Genomic DNA, 10,546 nt, shown 5'->3' on the forward strand with positions numbered 1-10,546 from the left:
TCTATTGTTTATGTGTCCAACCAGAACAATCTGTTTCTTCTGTGTCCTGCCAGAGCAATCTATTGTTTATGTGTCCAACCAGAACAATCTGTTTCTTCTGTGTCCTGCCAGAGCAATCTATTGTTTATGTGTCCAACCAGAACAATCTGTTTCTTCTGTGTCCTGCCGGAACAATCCATTGGTTATGTGTCCAACCAGAACAATCTATTTCTTCTGTGTCCTGCCAGAGGAACCAATTGGTCATAAGCATCACCTAAAAAGAAACATTTCTAAACCGGATAGCTCAGAACTAAGTTTATGGCTTGAATACATTTTGCTGAAATGCCTGAATGGGCCCGTTTTGAGTGTGTTGCAGACCATAAGCCTTAACTATGACCCCTCAATGAGCAATTACTGTACAACCGCCATTCCATTCACATCATTAGAAAAATTAATGTCTAAGTAAAATATCATATATAAAATATTCAAATTCTTAACACATGGTGTATTTTATCAAACATTTTGTCCTGTTGGGACAAACCAGAGATGCAGTAACACGGGGATGTTTCTCTGGATGTGTGAGTTTGGCAATGTTCCAGCGATATCATGGCGCAGGGCACCAGAAATGGGCTTCACACGGTGTATCCATGTGGGGAATGGAAAGCGAGTCTTCGGCATGACGAGCAAACGCTTTAACCACTAGGCCACCGCAAGGCTCATTCTTTGGATGATCATGATCTACTGATCTCGATAAAATGTCAAACGTGACAACCCACTCTCCCTCTGTTTCCATACTACTGTCAACTTTCACCTTAACGATCCTGAGTTGGAGCAGTTAAAATGTAGCTGGAAACGAAAACGAAATGGAAAACGTAAATTGATAAATAACTCATTTGAAAAGAAACATGTAACATTCGTCTTATAATAAGAAAACATACCTATATTGTAGGTCATTACGCGACATGAAGCTATGTGCATGTCAGTGAGTGAGTGTGTGAGTGTGTGTGTGTGAGTGTGTGTGTGTGTGTGTGTGTGTGTGTGTGTGTGTGTGTGTGTGTGTGTGTGTGTGTGTGTGTGAATTACTCAAACATTATGTGCTGTATATAGCCTTCACTCGGCATGACATACGAGTTCAGCAAGAATAACAATATACCAATATAGAAGAGTGTACTACATTCAGTTTTTTCGACAAAATTATTACCCCAGTACCTTTTGCTCTTTGATGAATGGGTCAACGAACAGTTAGAGCACACGGTATCGTTCTTGATATTAACAAGAAACGTTTTGACAAAAGAGAAAAAAAAGTAATAAAAATAGCAAGAAATCCCTACATTCCTGAATTTGGAATTTAGCTGCTGTTCTTGTACAATCACTAGAGAAAGGACTGCAACAACTGGCCCCTAATTGCAATTTTTACTACCTACGACACCAAATAGCTGACATCATCCGGAAGACCCCAAGCCAACAGAACAACCTTTCCAAAGATGAGAGGAAAGCAATACAAGAACTCAGAAAGGACAAGGGGATCACCATCACGGCTGCAGACAAAGGGAAAGCCACCGTTATCATGGACACTCCAGAATTCACACAGCTAGTAGACAAGACCCTGAAAGACCCCACAACTTACAAACCTCTAAAGAAAGACCCTACTGCCAAACTAGAGAGACAGCTAAAGAAAACTCTGAAGACCCTCCATACCAACCGAGAAATCAGTGATTCCATATTCAACCACCTCAATCCCAACAACTCCCAATCGCCATATGCCCGTGCCACCGTCAAAATACATAAGAACCCTGCAAAGACTAGAATCCTTGTGTGCTCTAGAGGATCCGTCTAATACAACATGGCCCAACATCTATCCCGCATCCTAGCCCCACTGGGAAAAACTGGCAGCTGCTTCGTGAAAGATTCGGTAATCCCTCGTACAGCAACTGAGAAACACCAGTGACACAAAAAAGTCAGCTACGACGTGGTAGACCTATTTACCAATATACCCATCAAAGAAGCCATTCACATCCTATCTACTAGACTGGAAACATCTCTACCAGACCTAGACACCAAACTCACAACCCAAAGCATCGTCGTTCTCGTAAGTAAATGCTTTGAGACTTCATATTTCAACTGGAATGGCCAGCTCTTCCAACAGATCCATGGATTGCCAATGGGATCCCCTCTATCACCACTACTGACAGAAATATACATGATTGCCTTTGAAGAAACTGCCCTGAAAACTGCACCATTCACCCCAAAGCATTGGTTCCGCAAAGTAGATGATGTCCTTGCCCTCCTGGACGACAACCAAGATCCAGAGGCCCTGCTGCAACACTTGAATTCCCAACACCCAAGAATTCAGTTTACAATGGAAGAAAAGACACACCAACAGCTTCCCTTCCTGGACATTCTTCGCCATTGACGTCAACAATCCATAGCCACCAGTGTTTACCGTAAACCAACACATACGGATCAGTACATTCATCACCAGTCCAACCATCATCCCCAGATCAAGAAAGGCATAGTAGCTACCCTGGCACGAAGAGCAAAAGCAGTCTGCAGTCCTGGCCTGACAGCCTCCACAGCGAATTAAAACACCTGAAATCAACCTTCCAAGACCTTAACGGGTACCCATCCCTTCTAGTCAGCAACACCATCACCAAGACCCTGAAAGAAACTCCCAAGTCAACTAAACCAGAACCTTCCCCCATCAGAATTAACATACCATACCATGGCCAGATAAGTCATCGTATCAGCCGTCTCATCAAGAAAACAACAGGAATAGACGTCACCTTCCGTAGCGACACCAACCTGAAAACGCTACTATCAGCTAATGGACGCGGGCCAACAACACCTAAATGCAACAATCCAGCAGGACGCATCTACCAGATCCAATGTAGTTGTAAAGAGACATATACTGGTGAAACTGGTCGACCACTGACTATCAGGTTAAAAGAACACAAAACATCAGTTCAAAATTTGGATCAGAAGTCTGCCATATGTGAACACATCATGCACAACCCCAATCACAAGACAGTTTGGGACAACACCAGGACATTAGTTAGGAACGCCAGTGACTTCAAAAAACGGAAGCTCCTAGAAGCCATTGCAATCAAGCGGAACAAGCCCTCAATCAACAGAGACGGAGGTGTTTACTTACCCAATGCATGGAACCACCTTATCCTCAGTGACTAATCTTTACCAAACATCGTTACCTGTAACTCGTTAACCTAATCAACACAAGCCTGCACACCAATCAGTTGAAGCCTGTACATAAGTTGAAGCCTGTAAATCAATCAGTCGAAGCCTGTGCATCAATCAATACAAACCTGTATATCTTGTTACCCATTGTCATCGGTCTACTGTTATGTGTATATATACTACAACCCTTTAGTTTTATCCTCACCTTACCTGAAGAAGAGACTAGAATCTGTCTCGAAACGTTGTGAACTTGTATAATAAAGAAGTTGAACCATAAAGCACTTTTAGTTTGATTCCTCCAACTTCTAAATGCCTTTGAAACAACTGATTTCTGTTTGGTTCAAGAAACCCTTTGCCAATTTTACAAAATAGGTCGTCATGTAGGAAACAGACTGCTTCTAAATGAAACCACAACCCGAGCATATATATTGGTACAAGACAATGTTATGGATAACAACTTCTTTGTTTCTCAGAAATTTCTGAGCTTCATCTTACCTCCAATTCAGGTAAGAAACAAAAAAAAGAATCTATTGTCCATAACATTTGTTTAATATTACTACATCAACTTGTAAATGCTTTGGAAGAATTTTATAATATTTATTGGTGCTGGGAAAATGGGCAGTCGAGAGGTTGAACTCACTTAATGTCTGTCAAGGAAGTGTGAGTCACTGCTCGATGGGAGCATTCGAAGAATGCACTAAATAGCGGAAACAGAATTGGGACCATCCCATTTCGTCCCATCCCAAGTCTGTCTGAAAAACATGAAACGTTTGTCCCAAGCCAAAGCCTCGTAAAACATGATCATTTTATGTGATCATCATTACATTAATTGCTTCACAAAGGAGATCAGAAAAAGTGACTATCAATTAAGGCCATTATTTTAACCGAGGAGACACCTGAATAGGCACAAGTAACTTTTGATTAGACACTAAAACCTGCCTATGCCTCTTTAGGACTGGATTTCAGTTTCTTCATTTCACTCCACGAATCTTCGTAGAAAGAGAAACACATTGCTGGACCCAAATGTACAGTGGCATCAATGCATGGAAGATTTATCATATTCCATAATGAAATCATGACAAGACTTTCTCTGCATTCACCGAAAGAACCCGTGAAGGTCCCGGGGTAGAAAAGGCCTTCAGCAACCCCATGCATGCCACAAAAGGCGACTATGCTTGTCGCAAGAGGCGACTGACAGGATCGGGTGGTCAGGCTCGCTGATTTGGTTGACACATGTCATCTGTTCCCAATTGCGAAGATCAGTGCTCATGCTGTTAATCACAGGAATGGTCACATAGTTTGAGTATAAATATAGAAATCCAGGGAGCCAAGTAAGATGAGTAAGTGAGTTTAGTTTTACGCCGCACTCAGCAATATTCCAGCTACATGGCGACGGTCTGTAAATAATCGAGTCTGGACCAGACAATCCAGTGATCAACAACATGAGCATCGATCTGTGCAATTGGGAACTGATGACATATGTCAACTAAGTCAGCGAGCCTGACCACCCGATCCCGTCAGTCGCCTCTTACGACAAGAATGGGTTGCTGAAGGCCTGTCCCACCCCGGACCTTCACGTGTCCCAACTAAGATGAGTGAAAGACATTCTTCATATCTATAATTGCTACCGGAGTAATTATTTGCTTTAGCTCAGACAAACAAAAACAACCCCCCCCCCCAAAAAAAACAAAACAAAACAAAACAAAACAAAACAAAAAACAAACAAAAAACAAAAAACAAAAACAAAAACAAGAACAAAAAAAAAAAAAAAAAAAAAAATCAGACTCGATGCTCTGCCAATTTCTCCCTTGAATGTCACAAATTGCGGAGATCGATGCTCATGTTGTCAATTACAGAACTGTCTTTTACAGATTTGAATTTTTACACACCAAAGTCATACGACTAAAATATTGATAAGTGCAGCGTTAAACACCAAAGAAACCAATTACTACAAAGCAGTTGAACTCAGGAACTAATCTGACGACCTGAAGATCCGTACCACAAAACAACGGCCGCATGTCCTCAAAGCTCCTACCACCTCAGGTCTGGGAGTCAGAGAATCAATGACCGCTTCCATCATTTGATCATTTAGAGCATAGAGACGTTCGCTGGACGCTTACCACACGTGCTAGAACCGTTTGTTTTGTAGTTTCCAATCATTTTCAAAGCGTGGCCCACGCAGCCCCCTTGGATGAGAACACAAGATGACAGTGATTGAGAGTCTCGAGTGTAATGGATGTCTTGTACTTAGACATTATAAACGCCGCAAAATTAAAGGGCAAAGATGTATCCGGATTTTTTTTCAATTACGTTCGGGTCTCGTTTACTCCGATGATCGTCGTGGGTATTCCTTGGACATCTTCGCTCATTATCACACTGCAGTGTTGGTATTTAGACTCTCACTTCACTGTAGACGGGGTGGTCGCAGCGTTGGTGTTGGTGTCGTGCCTTGAGGCGTGGACTGTTGTTGAACTTTTTGGTCTACTCATCTGTGTGGGCGTGACTGGATATTGTTTTACCATACAGCGAGATTACATGATCATCGGCAGGTTGTTAATAATTGAGTCTGAACAGAATACATTAGACTATAATACAGTGTGGAACAATATGTGTCATGACTGGGCATTATCATTTTGCATTTGAATTTCAGAGATTCGTTTTTAGGCTCACTGACTATTATTGCATCTAGAACAACAGTAACTTTTATTGTTGTACCAACAAACACGCCTTTTATAATTGCATCTGGGACAATTGACAACTACATCTTGAACAACTGACAATTGAACTGCATATTGAACAACTACCAGTTGAACTGCATATTGAACAACTACCAGTTGAACTGCATCTTGAACAACTGACAATTGATCTGCATCTTGATCATCTCCCATCTCCATCTTGAACAACTACCAACTGTATCTTGGACAAGTGAAGTTGAACTGCGTCTTGAACAACTGACAACTAAATCTTGAACTGACAGTTGAACTGCATCTTGAAAACAGACAAATGCATCTATTTACTGCATCTTGAACAGCATTACTTTCAGCTCTTGTAACTTCAATAATGGCGACTTTCATAACTGACAACCGCACCATGAACAACTGACAACTGCATCTCAATTATTAGCAAACTGCCGTGGTATAGAGGGAATGCTGCTTTACATCAGGTCACTGCGGAGTGAAATACAGTGGTTTACTCTCAAACTATTGGGCTAAAATTGATCAGAACTCATTAGCAGCCTGTGATGCGGTCAGATGGATACAGTAGTCTAGTTTGGTTACTTGGCTGAATAGGTTCCTAATAATATCAGTCAATAATATCAGAAATTCTGGTTAAGACGTCATAATTTACAGATCGCCGTCATAAAGGTAAAAGTTCACAATCTTTACACCAGTTTGTAGATTATCTTTGGGTGTGTATTCAGGAAAACAAAATATTCAAAACAACATGATGATCGTTAGTGGATTTAGTCTGTGTTCACGGGAAGAAATCCGCCAGTGAGTGTTTGCCGTTTAGCATTGTCAAGTAAACAACAAATACACAGCTAGACAAATATTAGGTCAACCGACAAAGAGACCCCTTCTATTTGAGGAAGACGAATGTTTGTTTGTGGGAGGTCGATAATGTGAGGAAACTGTAACAATGATAAAAATAACCACTGGGTTAAATACAACATGTAGGCTCTGACAGACTCAACCAAACGAGACATATCCACAAAACAACGCTGGCGATACACTTCCCAGCCCGATCGACCTACTCAATCAAACAATCATTGTTAATCAGAAGGACCCGCCCGGATGATCGAGGGTTTTCATTAAACTTGTCCGGATTAACGGGATGGGGATGGAAAGGAAAATGATGTATTACAAGACGAAAATATATTAAATCTCTGAGTTTCTTTGTGTAATAGTATTTCTGTTCGTGAAGGAATTCACGACCTTCCGTGGGTCATCAAACATTTTGTTATTGTCTAGCAAAAGCCAAGTGTATGTTTCTGACTAAAATATACAGATATCATGGAGAATATGAGAATCGAACACTACATGTGACCACGTTGTGTTGGATCAGGAGTAGTCACGTAAATAACTAGTATATTCCTTATACCACAAATGAATTACGTACCCAGTGTGACTTTTCAGGAATAGGAATACCTTTGTTTTAAAACTCATTATACAACGTATTTAATTTTTTAGAACGTTTGTGTTCATGAGAGAAATGAACCTTCGGTGAACCGAGACAGTTATTGCTGATATGACAAATTTAAAAGCAAAACGGCTCTGTCGTCTATGGTGTTAACATTGCGGAGACAACAACTTGCATTAACAGCAACTTCAATGTTACTATTAACAATTTCAGACTAAAATCAGTGTAGGATCCAGATGATTCTCTTCTGGCAGGGGAACGAAGAACAACATACAAAAACAATACAAAAGAAATATGCATAACCCCTTTCCTCAACCTTGCAATGTTCAAAGAAACGTTAAAAAGTAAAAAAAAAAATCAATGGGTTTATTACCTGCCGTGTTCAGTAGTTGTATTCATTTGTTTTCTGATGGTCCTTTAAGAGATTTTACAAGCCAGCAAAATAGGTTACAGTAACGGACTTATCGCTTAAACATTTTAGCATTATTCGGCAAATAGTCTACAAACGCCGGGAAACGTAAAGATCAATACGAGAGTCTAACCCTTGTCACAGCGTGAGACAACTTGAAACTTAGCCAACGTTACACGAATTCGTGATTGTTTTCAACGAATAGCTGCAACCATCCTCTAATTAATATTTTACCTAAGGTTATCCTACCTTACTTTCTGTATGAGGTGTCTGATGACGTCTGATAAGTTAAGATTCCATAACATGACCGCTCACACTGGATGTTCCGCTGGCGATGTTCCGCACTCCAGTCTGTCCAGGGCGCCTGAGAGATCTAAAACAATCGATGCCTAGTGTTTGAGCACTGAGCGCCCAATAAAATCCCTCGTTGTGTGCCCAAGTATGCTGGATTATTTGGCAACGAGTCTTTCGGCAGGGACAGAAAATGTCATATTGTAAACATGGTGTGGCCGAGAGGTGTGGTCAGTGTGCACGCATTTGACACAGACAGCTGGCGTTGCACGACTCCCTGATGCCATTAATAGCCTGGTGCAAAGAGGTCACCCAATTCCGTTCTTTGTGAAATGAGGTTACTCCTGGGAACGAGGTGACTTTTGACTCGGTTCCACGTAATAAATGCGTGATGTTTTACGACGCTTTTATTTAACTTACAGGTGTAGTCAAATAGTAGGGACACATGTAACGTTAATATTGGCGATACACAACTTGGAACAGAACACTTGTCTTCGTTGTGACTAACGAACACATGAACCCTGAGGCTCTACAATGCAATACTGATATGACGAAGTTGAACAGATTCAGTTCGTTATATCCGACCTAGTTGGTTGGAGCTTACGCCTGAAATGAATCAGAGGGACCATTTATTTTTATTTCTAAATACCTACAGTACCCTACCCAAAACTAAATGGCCTGGACCAAAAGAGAATAGTTTGATATATCCATCAGTTCGTAATATGCGTGTTCGGTACAAAGGTAGCTCACAGTAGTTTAAGAAGAGGTCTTCGTTTTGTCTTCATATCTCCATATGTGTTTCTTGTGCGTTGCTAGGCGGTGGGGTAGCCTAGTGCTTTAAAGCATTTGCACACCAGACCGGACGCTCTGTTTCTCCGGCTGAGATTTTGCTGTGTTATTGTCAAAAGCGGCGTAAAACCACAACCACTTACTATTATAAGTCCTGAATTTTCTGTCAGCATGATCCTGCGACCCATGCTTGTCGTAAGAAGCGACTAACGGGATTGGGTGGTCAGGCTCGCTCTCTTGGTTGACGCATGTCAACTCTACTGCGTAGATCAATGCTTTTGATCACTGGATTGTCTCGTTCAGACACGACTATTAATTTACAGACCATGTGCGGAGTTAAACAACAAACAAACTGTTCATGTGTATCATAATTAATTTGGGAAGTCATGAACGATGGATGACATCAGATTCTCAATAGTGAAGCACTGTGGCGTCATGTGATTTCAACTGACCACTTGCAACTATCGGAACGTTAAATGAAATATCTTGTATGGTCAAGACAGGTTTTTTTACAGTCATGGGTGATAAAGCTGGAATATTGCCACGGAATTCATTCGATCAGTCTCTCTCATTCACTCAACTCAAAGGTGAAGTCAGAGGATGTTGGTCGTGGAAACTACGAGTTCTTAATTAATTAAGTAGCCTTAGCTGGTAGCAACGGTCTGTCGAATTTGAGAGTAGAATCTTTAATCGCAAGTTCAAAAATAATCGCAAACACAGCTGCAGTCTAACCAGAAACAATGTGAGGTTTGAGAACAGTCCTGTAAGGACTATTGATTTTCCTGATCGAATCGGGATTCGAACCCTTGGTCTTGGTTACTGGTGTGCCCAGAGGACACAGTAATGCGCAATAAATAGAGACAGTTACAACGACAGCCATGGACAGTTATCATCTCCCTTGAGAGAGAGAGAGAGAGAGAGAGAGAGAGAGAGAGAGAGAGAGAGAGAGAGAGAGAGAGAGAGAGAGAGAGAGAGAGAGAGAGAGAGAGAGAGAGAGAGAGAGAGAGAGAGAGAGAGAGAGAGAACATAACTTTCACTAAACTCACTCATCCTCTGTCACCTCCATAAGTGAAACCAGCATACATGGTAGCCAAAGGAAAAAAAACTACAAAACCTGTGAGCACTGTAGGAAGCATTAGCATAAAACCTTTATCTATCATGACACATAAATATATCTGACACGCTTCGAAACCTGACAGCGAAATACCACATACTTGGGAAGAAAAGAAGTTTTGAATCTTAAACAAAAATAATTACACATGAGTCAAAAGATCTTCAAACTGTTGGTGGGTGGTCGTGCACAGAGACGTAACGTTAGGATGGTAGTTTATGCAAGACCACGACATGGTGTGAGCTTGGGGGAAAAGAGCCCTCTCAGACATGTTAGCTTGGCGGACCCCAGTCCCAGCGTGGGCAGAACTAACTGTGTAGTTCACACTGATCGATAACAACACGACGCACCATTTCCTGCAAAATAAGAAACAGCGAGAGTGTGTGTTGTTAGCTTTACGTGTAAAAGTTTAAAGCTGTAATTTGGGTTAACTTATTTATTTAAGTTTATTTAATTAGCACACATATTCGCGGATACCTGGTATCGTCTCTATTTGATCATGGAATCACAAACACATTGGTACTCTTTGAGTCTAATGGAATCTACTTCAGGCAGAAATGAATTAGGTTTTGTCGCTACATTTGAAACAATTCTTAATTCGCTGAGTGGGCAGGGAAGTAGAGACGGAAGTAATG

The sequence above is a fragment of the Haliotis asinina genome, chromosome 2 (assembly GCF_037392515.1).
Source record: "Haliotis asinina isolate JCU_RB_2024 chromosome 2, JCU_Hal_asi_v2, whole genome shotgun sequence".
NCBI classification, from domain to species: Eukaryota; Metazoa; Mollusca; class Gastropoda; order Lepetellida; family Haliotidae; genus Haliotis; species Haliotis asinina.